Here is an 18,732-nt window from a genome sequence, read left to right as displayed (position 1 = left end):
CAGCCTCCCAAAGAGCCTTAAAGTCCTTTTTTAAACAGCAAGTTTGTTTAAAGGAAAAGCATACTTACTCTGGTATCACGCTTAACTTTAGAAATTCAAGCAACTGTTAATATGAGATAGACATATATTAACTTGTTATTGACGTGAGACATACATACAGAAAAGTGCTCATAGATCCGTTTAAACTGTACCCAGATCAAGAAGCCAGACATTACCTGTAAGCCCTTCTTATTCTCCAGTGACCGCTATCCTAACAGCATAGGTTAGTTTTGCCTGTTTTATCCTTTACAGAAACAAAACCATATAGTGTCTGTGTTTTTGGGCCTGACTTCTTCACTCAACATTGTTTCAGAGGTTCATCTATATTAAGCATAGCAGTGGTTCATGCAGTCTCATTGCTGTCTGGGATTCCGCTTTGTGACTATACCATCACAATGTCTGCGATCCATTCTGTTGGTGGGCATCTGGGTCATTTCCAATCTGGGCTATTGCAAATATACTGGTATGATATTCTAGTTCATATCCTTTGGTAAACATACACACTGATTGAGGTTGTGTGTACATCCAGAAGGGGAATTGCTGGTCAGAGGGTAGTTGTACTCTCAGCTTTAATAGATTCTGCCAAAGAGTTTTCCAAAATGCTTGTAAAAATTTACACTCCCACTAGCGGTGTATGAAAATTCTTTAGGTATGAGGTCTATGTAAAGCAAAAATAAAGAAGTTAATATGCAAAAGTTATATGTAAGTTAAAAATACGTGTTAAGTTCATTCAAACGGAACCAATTTAACCCGTTGGAGTAATACTGGGTGTGTTTATTTAATACACCATTTTCCCCTTCATCAAAACTTTTAATTTATGTAACCTGGATGAGCTTCCTGACTCTACTCTCCCTTAATCCAATCAGTTAAAAGTCTCTCTGAAAACACTGTCCATTCATTTATTCAGTTAGAATGTTGTGAGTGTTAATAAACTGGTGTTTGCAAAACAAATTCAACCCCTCCTGCAAAGCAGAATATACATCTCGCCCATCATGTGTCTAAAATGGCAGAGTCAGCCAGGATATGCCTTAAAGATCTGCACTTGATAACCATCGCGTCTCCAGGGCTGTGAATGCAATTCAGAATCCAGAATTTTGTTCTAGTTGTAAAGAAAAAATGGTATATTCTCCCGCAGGTTTAACGAAAGAGAACGATGCCTTTAAAACGACAAAGCATTTTGCAAACACAGGTGTTATTCGACTATAAAGGCGGCGGGGGAGGGGGGCAGTAAAATGAGCCGGAAAGGGAATTCAGAGCGCTTATTTTTTCCCTGGTCTCTACAACTAATTCGTATTGTAGAACTGAGCCTCCATTTTCCCATCTGTAAAATAGGGTACTTTGACAAATTGCTTAGGGGATCTGTAAGTCCTATCCAGATCTAGTTTTTATTCTATGACCATGCAGGAGGAGAGATGCTGAGACAGAAAGGTAGAGGGGACCAGGGACAACTCACTTTATATACCCCCTCCACCTCGACCCCCAGCAGGCAGAGCGCCCGAGATCCCGGTTTCTGGGAACCCGGTGTATTTCCAGTCCTTCACCAGGAAACCATCGAACTGAATCCTTTACTGGGACATTTCTCGTTTACTGCTCTCTCCAAATCCCCCTCTCAAGTGGTCTGACATCTGATCTCCGGATTCAGGAATATCTTGGTAGAAGTGCGCCCTCGGGGCTCCCACCCATCACAGCGTGCGACACTGAAACGGGCATATGGGTACCGGGGCGAGCCCTAAAGGTGAGCCGCTGAGTCTGGAGGTTGGGGTCCGTTGGGGTCCCCAAGGAGGAGCTCGCTGGGCTGGACGCCGGGCATCTGAGGGTCCCGCAGTGCCTGGAGCCCAGGAGCGCTGCGGGGCCCCCGGCTGCGGTGGGGTGGGCGGCCGAGCTCGCCGCCCCCGCTTCTCCCCGGCCCCTGCCCCTGCCCCGAGCTCCCAGCCCGGCTTCGGCCGGCCGCGCTGCCCGCTCCCCCTCCTCCCTCCGCGCCCCGCCCGCTCCCCACCTCCGCGCCCAGCCTCGCCGCCGCCGAGCGCCGGACGCGCCACGCCGCGCTGGGCAGCTGGAGAGCTGGCGGCGGAGCGGGCCGGGAGCGGCGGGGGCGGCGCCGAGGCCGCGGGCGGGGGGAGGAGGGCCGCAGCCCCGGAGAGGGGAAAAGGCGGGCCGGACGGCGCCAGCAGCCAGCCCCGAGGACGCGAGCGGCAGGTAAGCGCTCGGCGCCGGGACGGGTCTGGCCCCTTGGGGTCCTGAGACCCAGACTTGCACAGCCGGCCACGGGCGCTGGAGGCTCGGGCGCAGCGTCTAGCCCCGGAGGGCGGCGGACCAGCGGGCCTGCGGGACGAACGCGCCTTCCGCCCGGCTGCTGTTCCTAGCCGGGGCCCGGGACCGTCCTGAAAGGCGGAGGCGTAGCTCTCAGCCCCGGGGCTAGTTCCCCGACTGGGGGAGCCCGCGCGCCGTGGGAAAGGGGGCTCCAAGGGGAGACGCGCGTCTCCAAAACCTTCGGACGGAGCCGTACTTTCCCCAACCCGCGGGAAACTGAGCCACGAGCCTGACTCGCGCGGGTGGTGTGCTAGACGCCAACTCCCGGGAGCCCGGCTCCGCGCGCCTGGTCGGGCTGCGGCGGTGCTGGCGGAGCGCGAACGCGCCCGGGCCTCGGACGGCTTCGGGCGGCACCACTCGGCGCGGCCCCGAACAGGTGGCCCCGGGCACCGAGGGACGGAGCGGCGGCCCGGAGCCAGGGGGTGAGCACGCCGGGGAAGGAGGGGGCTCGTGGTCTCGGAGTGAGCGCATTTCGGCAGGGACTCGAGTTTCGAGGCTCCGAAACCCGATAAAAAGTGAGGGGGAAGAAGAGAGCCGACCTCCCGAGAGCCAGACGAAGCAGGGGACAGGTTTTCCGTGGCTGCTTCGACAGTGACAGTCTGTACTGTGCACGATAATCCCCCAGGGATCCCGTTAAAATGAGATTCTGAGCCCGCAGGTCTGGGGTGGGGGCCGAGCGTCTGCATTTCTAAGAAGCTCCCAGTGGCTGCTGATGCTGTTCCATGGACCACACTTTATCCGGCAGGCCCTACGGAAGTACTTTTTGTCCAGCAGGCTGAAAACCTTAGGAAAAGTGGGAGATTGGGAGACGAGGTCCTAAGACTTTACAGTATGTATAGCTTTAATACCTCTTTGCCACCTCTACCCCCAAACGCACGCAAAAACACTTGCTACTATAAAGGCCAAGGGAAACTTTCCCTTCGCCCCCTGAAGGTTCGCTTGAAAAATTAACTGACAAAGGCAGATTGATTGGAGAAAAGGCATGCAAATGTATTAATGTGTCCACGGGGAGAGAACAATAGAGTGATTACCCCCAGCCCCCCAATGGGGTACAGAAGCATGTAGATTATCTTGAGGTTACAGAAAGAAAGGGGTCTCAACGCATGGCCCCAAACAGGTTATGGTGGTAAAAGAGGTTGTGAGAGGGGGAGAAGAGGAGGCCTGGCCAGCAAAAATGGTCTGGAGATGTCAATGAAACCTCACAGGTGGCAGCCCTCAGAGAGAATAAACAGTAAATGTTTCTTTCAGACCTTTAAAGGGGTCAGATCCTCAGTTAATTTCTCTTAGATCTGGACAAGGGAGGACCTCGATAAAGCCTGGCTACATCCGTGCAGATTCTCTACAAATGCAAATCTCCCGCACCAAGGACAGCTTTGCATTAGCTCTACTGGCTGGCTTTCTAAATATGTCAATATTTAGAAATATGTCAACTATTTCAAAATATGTCAAATATATTTTGGGGTAAAATGATTTGATTTCCTTCACTACTCATTTAATAGCGAAATATTTTACTTTTCTTACCAACTTTCTAGCCAAATACATGATCTGATAGCAGGGCTGGCTTCATGGACATGCATCCTGCACTTGGTTTAATGCCGAAATTCTTAATTTTTGAACAAGGAGCCTCTCCTTTTCATTTTGCACTGGGTCCCACAAATTATGTAGCTGATCCTAATAGTCACCATACGTGGAAAGAGAACCCATTTTTTGATCAGGGTTTGAGATGGTGGGTGATGGAGAGTAGAGGTTTATTAAGGGAAGACTAGCTAGATGTTGCAGTTATCTCCAATCTTTCTCAACTCCTTTTTGGCTATCTGAAGAGATAAGTCTAAGAGCATACCCAGGCATGCATGGTGTGACAAAATTTATTGCTTTATTAATATCAATAGTTAACAGTTTATTAGGAGCTTAATTATTGATAGACAATACAATTAAGTTTGATATTGAAATAATTTTGTAAGTTTATTGACAAGTTGTGTGTTATTTTCAAAGGATTGGGGAGTCTCTATTTAGCATCTCATAAAATTTTGCTTAGTTAAGATCTAAGATGAGCTGGACATTGCTTGGTTTGGCAGCTTTCACAGCTCAAATGCAAAGCTGGAAAACAAAAAGTGGCCAAATTTTGTAGCTTTTCAGGAGTATTGTTTTACAGGGCCTCAGCGTGATGCCAGCCCGGATCGGATTCCCTTCTGCTTTTATCACTCCCACATCCCTGCAAGGTGACTTTCATTAAAAGGGGGATAGAGCATATTTAGCTACTGAAAAACACTGAAGAAAGGCAGGGCCAGCATCAGTATTTTGTCTGTGAAGAAATCTTGCCCAAAAAACACAGATTCCAGGTGTGTGTATTTTTCTAGAAAAAAGAAATGTTGGAAATACAGAAAAGAAAAAGATTGTACTCTAACTATGGATATGATTTTGTTCAGCAGAGGGAGAAAAAGTCAGAGAAGTGGCATTTCATTGGCGGGTTTGGTAGGGAAAGGAAAGCTGCTGTATTTTTGGTACCATGAACAGCCTTCCAGAAATGGCAAAGTGAGTTTGCTCAGGTGCAAGGAAGAGCCAGCAAAGAAGCTGATTTTCCATGGCTGATGTGATCATTGTGGGGACTCAGAGCAGGACATCACGACATATGTTCTTGGTGCTTTGACGGCTCAGATGAAACTGAAAAACACATTTTTCCACTTTTCTGTCTGAGCGTGCCAAGTCGCTTTCAAATACACGATCCAAACTGGGAAGAGTGCTATTAAATTAACAAAAGGAGGGAGAGGGAGGTGTTTCTGTGATGTCCATGATTCAAAAGATAGAAAGGAGGGATTCTGACTTTAGTTAAAACCTGGGAGCTAGTTTTTATGCTTCACTGAGAAAGGTTTTCCTGACCACAAGATAGGAAGAAAAAAGTTCTTTTAAAATGTTTATGGTTTCAAAAATGTGTAGGTATTTAATCCGCATGGAACTTATTTTGGGATCGTGGTGTGAGGTGGTGGGTGATGGAACTTAAACGGGCAAACATTTGGGGAAAGCTATCATAAAATGAATTCCCGCAATCAAATAAATTGTGGTAAACACTGTCCCATTTTACAAATCGATTTAATGGATTCTTCAGTCTACTCCATGTTTTTCAAATTGAAGTGTAACTTATTACAGTAAAATTCACTCTTTTCAGTGTACAGTTCTAGAAGTTTTGACAAATGTATATAGTCATGTAACCACCACCGTATCAGGATGTAGAAGAATTCTACCACTCCAAGGAATTCCCTGTTGACTCTTTGTAGTCAGCCTCCCCCAACTCTCAGCCCCTGGCAACCACTGATTTGTTTGCTGTCCCTATAATTTTGTTCTTTTCAGAATGTCCTGTAAAAGAACTTATGTATTCTGTAGGCTTCTGAGCCTAGCTTCTTTCACCTAGCATAATGCATTTGAGGTTTATCTATGTTGCACGGATCAATACTTCATTCCTTACTGTTGCTGAGCAGTATCCCAAAGTTTGTTTATCCACTCACCAACTATTAATGATTATGAATAAAGCCAATATAAATATTCACATATGGCTTTTTGGATGAATGTAAACTTTTATTTCACTCAGGTAAACACGTAGAAGATGGCTATGTTGTATGTGAGCTTTATCAAAAACTGATAACCGGGCACAGTGCCTCGTGCCTGGATTCCCAGCTACTCAGGAGGCTAAGGTGGGAGGATCGCTTGAGGCCAGGAGTTCAAGAACAGCCTGGGCAACATAGCAACATTCCCGTCCCTACAAAAAAAATTAAAAAATTATCTGGGCATGGTAGCATGCACCTGTAGTCCTTGCTACTCAGGAGGCTGAGGCAGATGGGTCTCTTCAGCCGGGGATTTTGAGGCTGCAGTGAGCTATGATTGGGCCACTGCACTCCAGCCTAGGCAATAAGAGTGAAACTCTGTCTCAAAAAAGAAAAACAAAAACAAAAAGAAATTGTATCCTTTTTTCCCACTTCATTTTCTATGGTAGTGAGTAGGAAGGCTATTTAATTGTTTTTCTGTACATTTATCTTACATTCAAGCCATTTTACTGAACTTTTCTTAGTTCTAATAGTTTTTCAGTTGATTTTCTTGGATTTTCAAAGTAGACAGTCAAATTGTCTGCAAATGGCAATAATATAGGGAATTTTCCCTCCAATATTTTTACCTCATTTTATTTTCTTGCTTTAGTGGCTAGGCTTCCCTGTAGGATAATGTTGAGTAGTAGTTGCTACTATTTTACCATTAACTATTGTGCTTGCCATAGGGTTCTGGTGGCTACCTTAATTATCCTCAGGATGTTTCTTTTCCATTGTTAGCTTGCTAAAAGTCTAAAAGTGTAATTTTAAAATTTCTTGTTCTGCTTGGAATTCTTTTTTTTTTTTTTTTTTTCCCCATTGAAAGCCTAAGAGGTTTAGGATCAGTTAGTTTGCTTCTTGACTTTGGAAGTTCATATTTTGATCTCACTGGAGGAGAAGTTAGTGTAGCATTAAGTCAATTCATTTTATTTTATTTTATTTAGATAGAGTCCCGCTCTGTCACCTAGGCTGGAGAGCAGTGGTAGTAATCTCGGCTCACTGCAACCTCTGCCTCCTGGGTTCAGGTGATTCTCCTGCCTCAGCCTCCTGAGTAGCTGGGACTATGGCGGCGCACCACCACACCTGGCTAATTTTTGTATTTTTAGTAGAGACGGGGTTTTGCCATATTGGCCAGGCTGGTCTCGAACTCCTGACCTCAAGTGATCTACCCGGCTCGGCCTCCCAAAGTGCTGAGATTACAGGCATGAGCCACTGCGCCTGGTAATTCATTTTATTTAGATGATGAAGAACCTACCTTTGGAGGTTTTTTAAATAATGTTCTTATTTGGGGGAATGCTGGGTGTACTGAGGAAGAAAGAGAATCAAGAGACAGTTTATAACCTACTCATGTATAAACAAGGTAGCTTTTTCTAGTGTTCACACTTTTTTTGCCCACCATTCACAATAAGTACATTTTATATTTCTTTTTTTCTTTTTTTAAATTTTTAAATTTTTTTTTGAGACAGAGTCTCACTCTGTTGCCCAGGCTGGAGTGCAGTGGCGCAATCTCAGCTCACTGCAGCCTCTGCCTCCCAGGTTCAAGCAGTTCTCTGCCTCAGCCTCCTGAGTAGCTGAGATTGCAGGTGCCCGCCACCACACCCGACTAATTTTTTTTTTTGTATTTTTAGTAGAGACGAGGTTTCACCATCTTGGCCAGGTTGGTCTTGAACTCCTGACCTCATGATCCACCCGCCTCGGTCTCCCAAAGTGCTGGGATTACGGGCGTGAGCCATCACGCCTGGCCACATTTTATATTTCAGCTCAGTCCAAACATACTTGTATATAATGGAAACAAACTCTCACAAAGTCTTTGTCTTTCTCCTGTGTGCAATGTATTGATATTTTCAATTATCTTTCATCTGTTCTATTTCATTTTAAACTGATGATCATGATTTTCCAAATTGATTTGACTACCCTTTCATTTGATTTTTTGACCCACAGTTTGAAAAACATTGTTTTGTAAAACTGCTCATTTAGTTTCTAAGTCCCCAAACTGCTGGATTATGTCCAGAACCGATTCATTTTATATCAGATCCTGCTATGATGCAAAGTAAGTTCATTTATTATGCTCTGAGATCAGTGTAACTACCTATTTCTCTCTTGAATTACTGTGTAGCCTCTAAACCAGTCTTTCAGTGTCTACTTTTGACCCCACAGAATAGCCAATACATGCAGTCTTATAAGTCCATGACTCAAACTCCTCTAATGACCTCTTCCCACACTTTTTTTTTTTTTTTTTTTTTTTTTTTTAGACGGAATCTCTGTTGCTGAGGCTGGACTGCAGTGGCGCGATCTTGGCTCACTGTAACCTCTGTCTCACGGGTTCAAGAAATTCTCCTGCCTCAGCCTCCCTAGTAGCTGGGACTACAGTTTCACACCTCCATGCCTGGCTAATTTTTATATTTTTAGTAGAGTCGGGGTTTTACCATATTGATCAGGCTGTTCTCGAGCTCTTGACCTCAGTTGATCCACCCACCTCGGCCTCCTGTAGTGCTGGGATTACAGGCATGAGCCACTGCGCCCGGACTTTTTTTTTCTCTTGAGACAGGATGTCGTTCTTTTGCCCACACTGGAGTGCAGTGTCATGATCATGGCTCACTGCAGCCTCAACCTTCGGGGCTTAAGCGATCCTCCCACCTCAACCTCCTGAGCAGCTGGAGGCACTACAGGCTTGCCCCACCATGCCTGGCTAATTTTTAAAAAGTTTTTGTAGTGACAGGGTCTCCCTGTGTTGCCCAGGCTGGTCTCGAACTCCTGGATTCAAGCAGGCTTCCTGCCTCAGTCTCCCAAAGTGCTGAGACTACAAGCATGAGCCACTGCACCCGGCCTGCACTTTTTTTTTTTCTTAGACGAGATGGGGTCTCAGTCTGTAGCCCAGGCTGGAGTGCAGTGGTGTGATCATAGCTCACTGCAGCCGCAAACTCCTGGGCTCATGCAACCACACCCAGCTAATTTTTGTATTTTTAGTAGGGATAGGGTTTCACCGTGTTGGCCAGTCTGTTGAACTCCTAGCCTCAAGTGATCCTCCTGCCTCGGCCTCCCAAAGTGCTGGGATTATAGGCGGGAGCCACCGCGCCGCCTCCTACCACACTTACAATCAATCCCTAGGGCCTCACTGGTACCTCCTTTACCCCCTATTCTCAACTTCTCCAAACACAGCCTCCTCCGTGCTTGTGTTCCTCACCCAAGCCAAGCGTTTGCTGTGCTACCTGCCCAGAACACCATTTCACCAGATAGTTTCTTTGTTTCATCTGAGTCTTCTCTAACCCTCATTCTAAAACCGTACTCCCCACTTACCACAGGAAGGGTCCATTCCCTTATCCCACTTTTGTTTTCTTTATATCACTGTTACCTGCAATTATGTTATTTAGTTATTTGTTTACTGATGCTGCGTCTTCTTTTCCTTGCTGGAATATAAGTTCCAGGAAGGCAGGGACTTTGTGTAGTTTGCTCATCATTGTGTTGTCAGGACTTAGAACAGTGGGACGTAGTAGGTGCTTTATCCACGTGTCAAATGACTGAATGAATGAGCCTAGAATGTAGATAAAATCTGACACTTGTCCTAAGAGAAGTATAATGTGCCGTGCCTTTCTGTTCCAATGTTAGTGTGGAAATTTCTTTAGGTTAAGTGTGGAGTATTTTAATGTAAGCAGTTGATTAACCAATACACACTCACCTGGTATCCACTATATTTCTGACACTCTCGTAATAATAATGATAGCTAATATTTACTGAGCAGTTACTACTCTTACTGCTTTACATCTATTAACTCATTTAATCCTCCCAACCTCTTGAAGCAGGTACAATTCTCATCATTTTACAGATGAGGAAACTGAGGTACAGAGAAGTTAAGTTACTTGTCTAAGGTCATACAGAAGGTAAGCAGTAGGTCCAGGGTTTGAATACAGACCATCTGATTTCAGAGCCTGTGTTCTTCATCACAAGCTCCTAGCTAGAGCAAGGAGTGTGCACAGTTCCTGACCTTTGTAAGCCTGTCATGTTTATGGCTTAGCATAGTGGTTCTCAACTGGAGGTGATTTTGCCTCCCAGGGGACATTTGACAATGTCAAGAGACATTTTTAGTTGTCATGACTGGCAGGGTTTGGAGGTGCTACTGGCGCCTAGTGGGGAGAGGTCAGGGATGCTGCTAAACATCCTACAGTGCACAGCACAGCACCCTCACCCCAACAAACAATGATCCGGCCCAAGCATTAATAGTGCCAAGGTTGAGAAACCCTGCCGTGGCACAGTGGTTCTGAAAGCCCGCTGCCCATTGGAATCACTGGGGGAGCTTGATAAATCAATACTGATGTCCAGGTCTTGTTCCTGACCTTAATAAACCTCAAATGGACCTTCAACATGGCCTGCAGTCCTACCATGCTTGCCTAGTGGGTTTGTTTTTCCATTCTCCAAAACAGTTGTTTGACACCTTTTCTTTCCTCTGCCCCTCCTAGATCAGTTGCTGATTCTGGCTCATTCAACAGGAGCCTCCTCATATCCCACTACCTGGACCCCCAACAGGCCCATATTTGTGCAAATAAAGTGTTCCCCAGTGCCACTGTGAAGCTGTGACTGAAATGCCCCTAATGGATCAAAAACTGGCTGCTTTTCTGGGCTCTGGGTCCCTCATCCTGTTTGTCTTCTCAGGGACTTTTTTTTTTTTACTTTTTTTTTTTTTTTTGAGACAGATTCTTTTTTTTTTTTTTTTTTTAATTTTAATTTTTATTTTTATTGATCATTCTTGGGTGTTTCTCACAGAGGGGGATTTGGCAGGGTCATAGGACAATAGTGGAGGGAAGGTCAGCAGATAAACAAGTGAACAAAGGTCTCTGGTTTTCCTAGGCAGAGGACCCTGAGGCCCTCTGCAGTGTTTGTGTCCCTGGGTACTTGAGATTAGGGAGTGGTGATGACTCTTAACGAGCATGCTGCCTTCAAGCATCTGTTTAACAAAGCACATCTTGCACCACCCTTAATCCATTTAACCCTGAGTGGACACAGCACATGTTTCAGAGAGCACAGGGTTGGGGGGTAAGGTCACAGATCAACAGGATCCCAAGGCAGAAGAATTTTTCTTAGTACAGAACAAAATGAAAAGTCTCCCATGTCTACTTCTTTCCACACAGACACGGCAACCATCCGATTTCTCAATCTTTTCCCCACCTTTCCCCGCTTTCTATTCCACAAAACCACCATTGTCATCATGGCCCGTTCTCAATGAGCTGTTGGGCACACCTCCCAGACGGGGTGGTGGCCGGGCAGAGGGGCTCCTCACTTCCCAGTAGGGGCGGCCGGGCAGAGGCACCCCTCACCTCCCGGACGAGGCGGCTGGCCGGGCGGGGGGCTGACCCCCCCCACCTCCCTCCCGGACGGGGCGGCTGGCCGGGCGGGGGGCTGACCCCCCCACCTCCCTCCCGGACGGGGCGGCTGGCCGGGCAGAGGGGCTCCTCACTTCCCAGTAGGGGCGGCCGGGCAGAGGCACCCCTCACCTCCCGGACGAGGCGGCTGGCCGGGTGGGGGGCTGACCCCCCCACCTCCCTCCCAGACGGGGCGACTGGCCGGGCGGGGGGCTGACCCCCCTACCTCCCTCCCGGACGGGGCGGCTGGCCGGGCGGGGGGCTGACCCCCCCAACTCCCTCCCGGACGGGGCGACTGGCCGGGCGGGGGGCTGACCCCCCTACCTCCCTCCCGGACGGGGCGGCTGGCCGGGCGGGGGGCTGACCCCCCCAACTCCCTCCCGGACGGGGCGGCTGGCCGGGCGGGGGGCTGAACCCCCCACCTCCCTCCCGGACGGGGTGGCTGGCCGGGTGGGGGGCTGAACCCTCCACCTCCCTCCCGGACGGGGTGGCTGGCCGGGCAGAGGGGCTCCTCACTTCCCAGTAGGGGCGGCTGGGCAGAGGTGCCCCTCACCTCCCGGATGGGGCGGCTGGCCGGGCAGGGGGCTGACCCCCCCACCTCCCTCCCGGATGGGGCGGCTGGCCTGGTGGGGGCTGACCCCCACCTGCCTCCCGGACGGGGCGGCTGCCGGGCGGAGACGCTCCTCACTTCCCAGACGGGGTGGCTGCCGGGCGGAGGGGCTCCTCACTTCTCAGACGGGGCGGCTGCCGGGCGGAGGGTCTCCTCCCTTCTCAGATGGGGCGGCTGGGCAGAGACGCTCCTCACCTCCCAGACGGGGTCACGGCCGGGCAGAGGCGCTCCTCACATCCCAGACGGGGCAGTGGGGCAAAGGCGCTCCCCACATCTCAGACGATGGGCGGCCGGGCAGAGACGCTCCTCACTTCCTAGATGGGATGGCGGCCGGGAAGAGGCGCTCCTCACTTCCTAGATGGGATGGCGGCTGGGCAGAGACGCTCCTCACTTTCCAGACTGAGCAGCCAGGCAGAGGGGCTCCTCACATCCCAGACGATGGGCAGCCAGGCAGAGACGCTCCTCACTTCCTAGACGGGGTGGCGGCCGGGCAGAGGCTGCACTCTGGGCACTTTGGGAGGCCAAGGCAGGCGACTGGGAGGTGGAGGTTGTAGCGAGCCGAGATCACGCCACTGCACTGCAGCCTGGGCACCATTGAGCACTGAGTGAACCAGACACCGTCTGCAATCCCGGCACCTCCGGAGGCCGAGGCTGGTGGATCACTCGCGGTTAGGAGCTGGAGACCAGCCCGGCCAACACAGCGAAACCCCGTCTCCACCAAAAAAATACGAAAACCAGTCAGGCGTGGCGGCACGCGCCTGCAATCGCAGGCACTCGGCAGGCTGAGGCAGGAGAATCAGGCAGGGAGGTTGCAGTGAGCCGAGATGGCAGCAGTACAGTCCAGCTTCGGCTGGGCATCAGAGGGAGACCGTGGAAAGAGAGGGAGAGGGAGACCGTGGGGAGGGGGAGAGGGAGACCGTGGGGAGGGGGAGAGGGAGACCGTGGGGAGAGGGAGAGGGAGAGGGAGCGAGACGGGGTCTTGCTCTGTTGCCCAGGCTGAGACAGATTCTTGCCCCGTCGCCCAGGCTGGAGTGCAGTGGTGCAATCTCGGCTCACTGCAACCTCTGCCTCCCGGGTTCAGGTGATTCTCTTGCCTCAGCCTCCTGAGTAGCTGGGACCACAGGTGCCCATCACCACGCCTGGCTATTTTTCTTTGTATTTTCAGTAGAGATGGGGTTTCACCATGCTGGCCAGGTTGGTCTCGAATTCCTGGCCTCCGGTGATCCGCCTGCCTCAGTCTCCCAAAGTGCTGGGATTACAGGCGTGAGCCACCGCACCCGGCCTTAACGTTTTATTTGGAAATAATTTTAAACTTTACAAATGAGCTGAACATTTTTTTTAAAAAGTACAAAGAACACCCCATGCCCTTAATCCAGATTCCTCTGTTGTTAGCATTTTATCCTGTTTGCTTTATCATTTACACTCTTGCTCGTGTACCTAGGATTTTCCTGAACCATTTGAGGATAAATTTCATGCAGCAAGAACTTTAACTCCTAAATCCTTCAGTAGGGATTTCCTAAGTATAAGAATATTCTCTCAAATAATCACAGCGCTGTTATCAATCTCAGTAAATGTTTTGATAAGATACTGTTATCTAATCTGCCATTTGCATTCCAATTTTGACAATAGGCCTGATAACATCCTTTACAGCATTTTTTTCCTTCTAGTACAGGATCCAGTTTAGGGTTGTTGCATTGATTGATTGATTGATTGAGATAGGCTGGAGTGCAGTGGCACAATCTCTGCTCACTGCAACCTCTGCCTCCCAGGTTCAAGTGATTCTCCTGCCTCAGCTTCCCGAGTAGCTGGGACTACAGGCACGTACCACCACTCCCAGCTAATTTTTGTATTTTTAGTAGACATGGGGTTTTGCCATGTTGGCCAGGCTGGTCTCAAACTCCTGACCTCGGGTGATCTGCCCGCCTCAGCCTCTCAAAGTGCTGAGATTACAGGCGTGAGCCACCGCACCGGCAGGTTTAGAGTTGTTGCATCTAGTTGTCATGTCTGTTAGTCTCTTTTAGTCTGGAACACTTCTATTGCCTTTCTTTGTCCTTTGTAACGTTGATTTTTTTTTTGGTTTTTTTGTTGTTGTTGTTGTTTTGTTTTTGAGACAGAGTCTCGCTCTGTCGCCAGGCTGGAGTGCAGTGGCGCGATCTCGGCTCACTGCAACCTCCACCTCCTGGGTTCAAGCAATTCTTCTGCCTCAGCCACCCGAGTAGCTGGGATTACAGGCACAAGCCACCACGCCCAGCTAATTTTTGTATTTTTAGTAGAGACGGGGTTTTACCATGTTGGCCAGGATGGTCTCGATCTCTTGACCTCGTGATCCACCTGCCTTGGCCTCCCAAAGTGCTGAGTGCTGGGATTACAGACAGGCGTGAGCCACCGTACCCGGCCTTTTTTTTTTTTTTTTTTAATAGAACATTAATCATGTCTGGTTTGTCTGATGTCTCTTGTGATTGGACTCAGGTTATGCATTTTTAGCCTGAACACTGCATGGATGACATTATGTCCTTCTCAGGGTATCTTATTTTGGAGTCTCATAATGTCCATCTCTTCCTCATTGGTGATGTTAATTTTGATCACTTGGCCAAGGCATTGTCTAATTTCTCCACTGTGTAGTTATTGGTTTTTCTTTCCAAATCCACAGTCTGTGGGAAGACACAAATATCCTGCTCAAAATTTCCCTCTAGGGCCAGGTGTGGTGGCTCACGCCTGTAATCCCAGTACTTTGGGAGGCTTACTTGGAGGATCAGCTGAGCCCAGGAGTTCCAGACCAGCCTGGGCAACATAGTAAGACCCCGTCTCTACAAAGAAAATTTAAAAATTAGCCAGGCATGGTGGTATGTGCCAGTGGCCCCAGCTACTTGGGAGGCTGAGGTATTAGGATCACTTGAACCCAGGAGATCGAGGTTGCAATGAACCATTATCGGACCACTGCACTCCAGCCTGGGTGACAGAGCAAGACCCTGTCTGAAAATAATAATAATAATAATAATAATCATCCCTTTAGATTTAGCATCCATTGATGATTTTTGTATGATCTAGTCTTTAATATGGTTGAAAATAATAATTTTTGACTCTAGTATTCCCTCCACATTTGGTCCAGAGCCCTTCCTTCTCCCCTATTTATTGATTGATTCATCTATTTATTTTTGGTATCAAATAATGAATTCATATTTTCAAAATAGGTCTGCAATTCATTACTATACTTAATTATTTTAGTGCACAAATTGTAAAGGACTTAATTATGCATTGTTTCCTTCTCTCTTTTCTGCCTAATGAACTCCTCTCTCCCTGTTCTAGATCATTCCCATCAGCTTACACTCCTGCTCTAATGTCTAATATCTTCATCAATTCCATATTCCCCTCCACTCATTCCCCACCCCCATTTCTAGTCACTCCTTCTCAGAAGATCTTCTTAAAAGGATGCTCATATTTTATCACACCACATTGTCAGTCCTCAGTATATCCACATTGGCAAATACAGCCATCACTTCTTTACTTACCATGTTTTACTTGGCGGCAGCATTTGACAGTCATTCCCTCCTTCTTTGACCACTTTCTTCTTGTGGCCTCCAGTATCCTATGCTCTCTTGGTTTTCCTATCTTTCTGGTAGCTCATTCTAAGTCTCCTCATCCTCTGTTCTACCTATGAAGGTTGATGTCCCTCCAAGGCACTGGGAACTGTTCTTCTTTTTCTACCTACTCTCCTGGGATGAGCCCATTCATTCCTATGGCTTTCCATTCCATCTAGATGCCAGTATCTCCAGTTGTGACCTTTCCTACACTTAAGACTTAATAATTTGCATGAATCTCTAAGAGGCATCTCAAACTCAATATTTTCCAAAGCAAAATCCTGATTCCCTGTCACCCTCATGCAAAACCTGATTCTCTCCCTGTGAAATCCATCTCAGTCCATGACATCACCATTCACTCCATCGTTCAGGCTCCACACCTACTAGTTTCATGCCCAACATCCAACCCATCAACAAATCTTGTCAATTTGGCTTCTAAACCGTATCCCAAGTCTTCCCACTTCTCTCTACTCCTACTATTCCACTATACTTCCATCCTTCTCCGTCTCTTTCTTGGATGATTGTAGTGGCCTCCTAGAATCCAATATCCACATGGCAGCTAGAGTATCTTCTTAGAAGCATTAGTTGGATTGTGTCATTCCCTACTGGACTATGGAAGTCTGCCATGTTCTAGTCCCTGCCCCTGTTCTATCTCTCTTGCTGACTGTGCTTCTTTATTGATTCTTCCAGCACATTAACCTCATTTTAGTCTTTTATACTAACTGTTCTGCCTGGAATGTTCTTTCTGTCCTCTACTTTATCTTCTGTTTTTTTTTTTTTTTTGAGATAGAGTCTCACCCTGTCACCTAGGTTGGAGTGCAGTGGCGCAATCTTGGCTCACTGCGACCCCTGTCTCCCGGGTTCAAGTGATTCTTGTGCCTCAGCCTCCTGAGTAGCTGGGATTATAGGTGCATGCAACCACACCCGGCTAATTTTTGTATTTTTAGTAGAGAAGATGGGGTTTTGCCATGTTGGCCAGGCTGGTCTCAAACTCCTGGCCTCAAGTGATCCACCCGCCTCGGCCTCCCAAAGTGCTGGGATTACAGGCGTGAGCCACCGCGCCTGGTCCCTCCTTTATCTTCTTATTGCTGGTTCCTCATCATTCAGATCTCAGTTTAAATATCTCCTCTTTGATGACCTGATCCAAAATAGCCACCAGGTTACCTTCTATATCATCTCACCTTACTCTAATTCTCAATGCTGTATTTATTATCTGTTAATTTCCTTGTTGATTTGTACATTTATTGTTCTCTTCTCCTCCTTCCACCCTCCTCACACTAGAATGTGAGCAGGGTCCACATCTTTACCCCCAGTGCCTAGAATAGTATTTGGCATGTAGTATTCAATTTTGGTGTTTAATAAATATTTGATGAATAAATGATACATTTAATCCTTCATGCATGATTCTCAGCACATGGAAGATACTCACTAAATGTCCTCTTGTTGTCTTTCCCCAAGAGTACATTCTTGTGTCTGGGGCTAGTCTAGAAGTTTCCAGTGAAGACAATCATCTGATAAAGAGATTCATATTTCTGTGTTAGGATCCTGATTATTAGGGTTTCTAGACAAAGGGGAATTACATTTTACCAAGAAAAAAACAGTGATAGAATTCCAGGGATCATTAGTGTCACATTTTTCAGTGTGGGACTTTCCTGGCCCTCCTAACTACAAGACTGGTTCTCAGATTCCACAAAATTGACATGTTTTATCTTGGGATTCTGACATGTAAATTTTTGAAACACTTCATTTGGGAGGATCACGTGGATTTTTAGGTGGGAAGAAGGGGATAGCAAAGGAAGTGGCATTCTTCTCTGCCTTTGTTAATAGTATCATTTCCTGTGCCCATTTCAACGTTAGCTCTGGTATAACACAAGTGATAAGCCGTGTGTGTTATTGAAATCTGAGAAAAGGGCACCGAAAAATGTTTAGTACTTTGTACTGGTCTAAAATTCGTGACTTGAATATATGGGGAGAGAGTAAGGAAGATTGGGAAGATGTATACTGAAGTGGTTTCCCTTTGAGGTATTATTTGAAGATTGGTGTGATTTTTGGGAAAGCTCTTGTAGTGGATTTTAAAGCTCCCAGGAAAAAATCTGTACCAATGAACACGACTAATGATTTTGTCAGCAGATGATTCGCTTTTTGACAGAAATATACCACGTTTTTGGGGTATTTGGAGAAACCATCACCCTTGACCCAGTAGGATTTTTTTTTTAAACTGGGCCAAATGCTTATTGTATTCACAGTTCATACATGAGTCAAGAGCTGGGCGCCATTACTCATGCTTGTGATATTGATCACCTGTTCATCACGATTCATCATTTCTAGCAGCCATCCTTATGAAAGCAGGCAAGTGTGTCAAGTAGTATTTCATGGACATATTTAGAGGGTTCTTCTTCTTCCTTCTTCTTTCTTCTTTTTCTTCTTTTTTGAGATGGGGTCTCCTTATATTGCCCAGGCTGGTCTTGAACTCCTGGGCTCAAGCGATCCTTCTGCCTCAGCCTGAGTGTTACTCTCTTTGACTTATCCATAAAAGTGGATCCAATGTGTCTACATATATTTTTTAAATTAAACTTTTATTGAAGTACAAATTATACACATTACAAATGTACAGCTCAATGAATTTTCACAAACTGTGCATATCCCTGTCACCAGCCCCCAGATCAAGAATCCCACACAAGCAGCCTTTAGAAGCCCTCCTCTTGCCTCCTTTCACTCACTGCCCCCTAAGGGTGACTACTGTTCTCCCTAAAATGCCACGTATTGTGCCTGTTCTTAAATTTCCTATATATGGTACCAGACAGGCTACCTGACTTCTGCTCAGTACTGTTTGTGAATTTCCTCCATATCGTTGCATGTGGTTATAGTTGGATGATTGTCACTGCCGAATAATATTCCATTGCATGATTACCATGGTTTATCCTTTCTACTGCTGATGGCCTTTGTTTGGTTTCCAGCAGTTTTGGCTTTTATGAGTGGTGCTTTGGGTGATTCTCTTGCCTATCTTGTAGTGAACATATATGTGCATTACTACCAGGTAAATACCTAAAAGAATGCTTTAAATAGATTATTAATAGTTTTTATGGTTACTGTCAATTATTTTCTCCTCTGAATGCAATTAGGATTAGTAGCCACCTTTGGACATAACTCACACATCTGTATCCATAGACAATGATGAGACTTTCTTTCTGTAACTTTTTTTTTTTTCTTGAACTCCTCAAGCAACCTGCCCGCCTCAGCTTCCTAAACTGCTGGGATTACAGGCATGA

The 18,732-nt window shown here is 47.1% G+C and overlaps 1 protein-coding gene across 8 annotated transcripts in view; it reads left to right on the top strand.

Moving 5' to 3' along the window:
* Positions 1-2,158: 2,158 nt before the first annotated feature.
* Positions 2,159-18,732, top strand: part of ADGRG2 (adhesion G protein-coupled receptor G2) — a 136,771-nt gene continuing 120,197 nt past the window's right edge. For 7 of the 8 annotated variants that reach the window (XM_016943198.4, XM_016943195.4, XM_016943196.4 and 4 more), the window contains exon 1: positions 2,161-2,235. The gene's annotated coding sequence lies outside the window, so the exon portion shown is untranslated. Of the gene's footprint in view, positions 2,236-18,732 lie in introns of all 8 variants that reach the window. The other variant, XM_016943191.4, reaches the window with a different exon arrangement.

Source organism: Pan troglodytes, chromosome X (assembly GCF_028858775.2).
Source record: "Pan troglodytes isolate AG18354 chromosome X, NHGRI_mPanTro3-v2.0_pri, whole genome shotgun sequence".
NCBI lineage: Eukaryota > Metazoa > Chordata > Mammalia > Primates > Hominidae > Pan > Pan troglodytes.
This window is presented reverse-complemented; position numbering and strand designations above follow the sequence as displayed.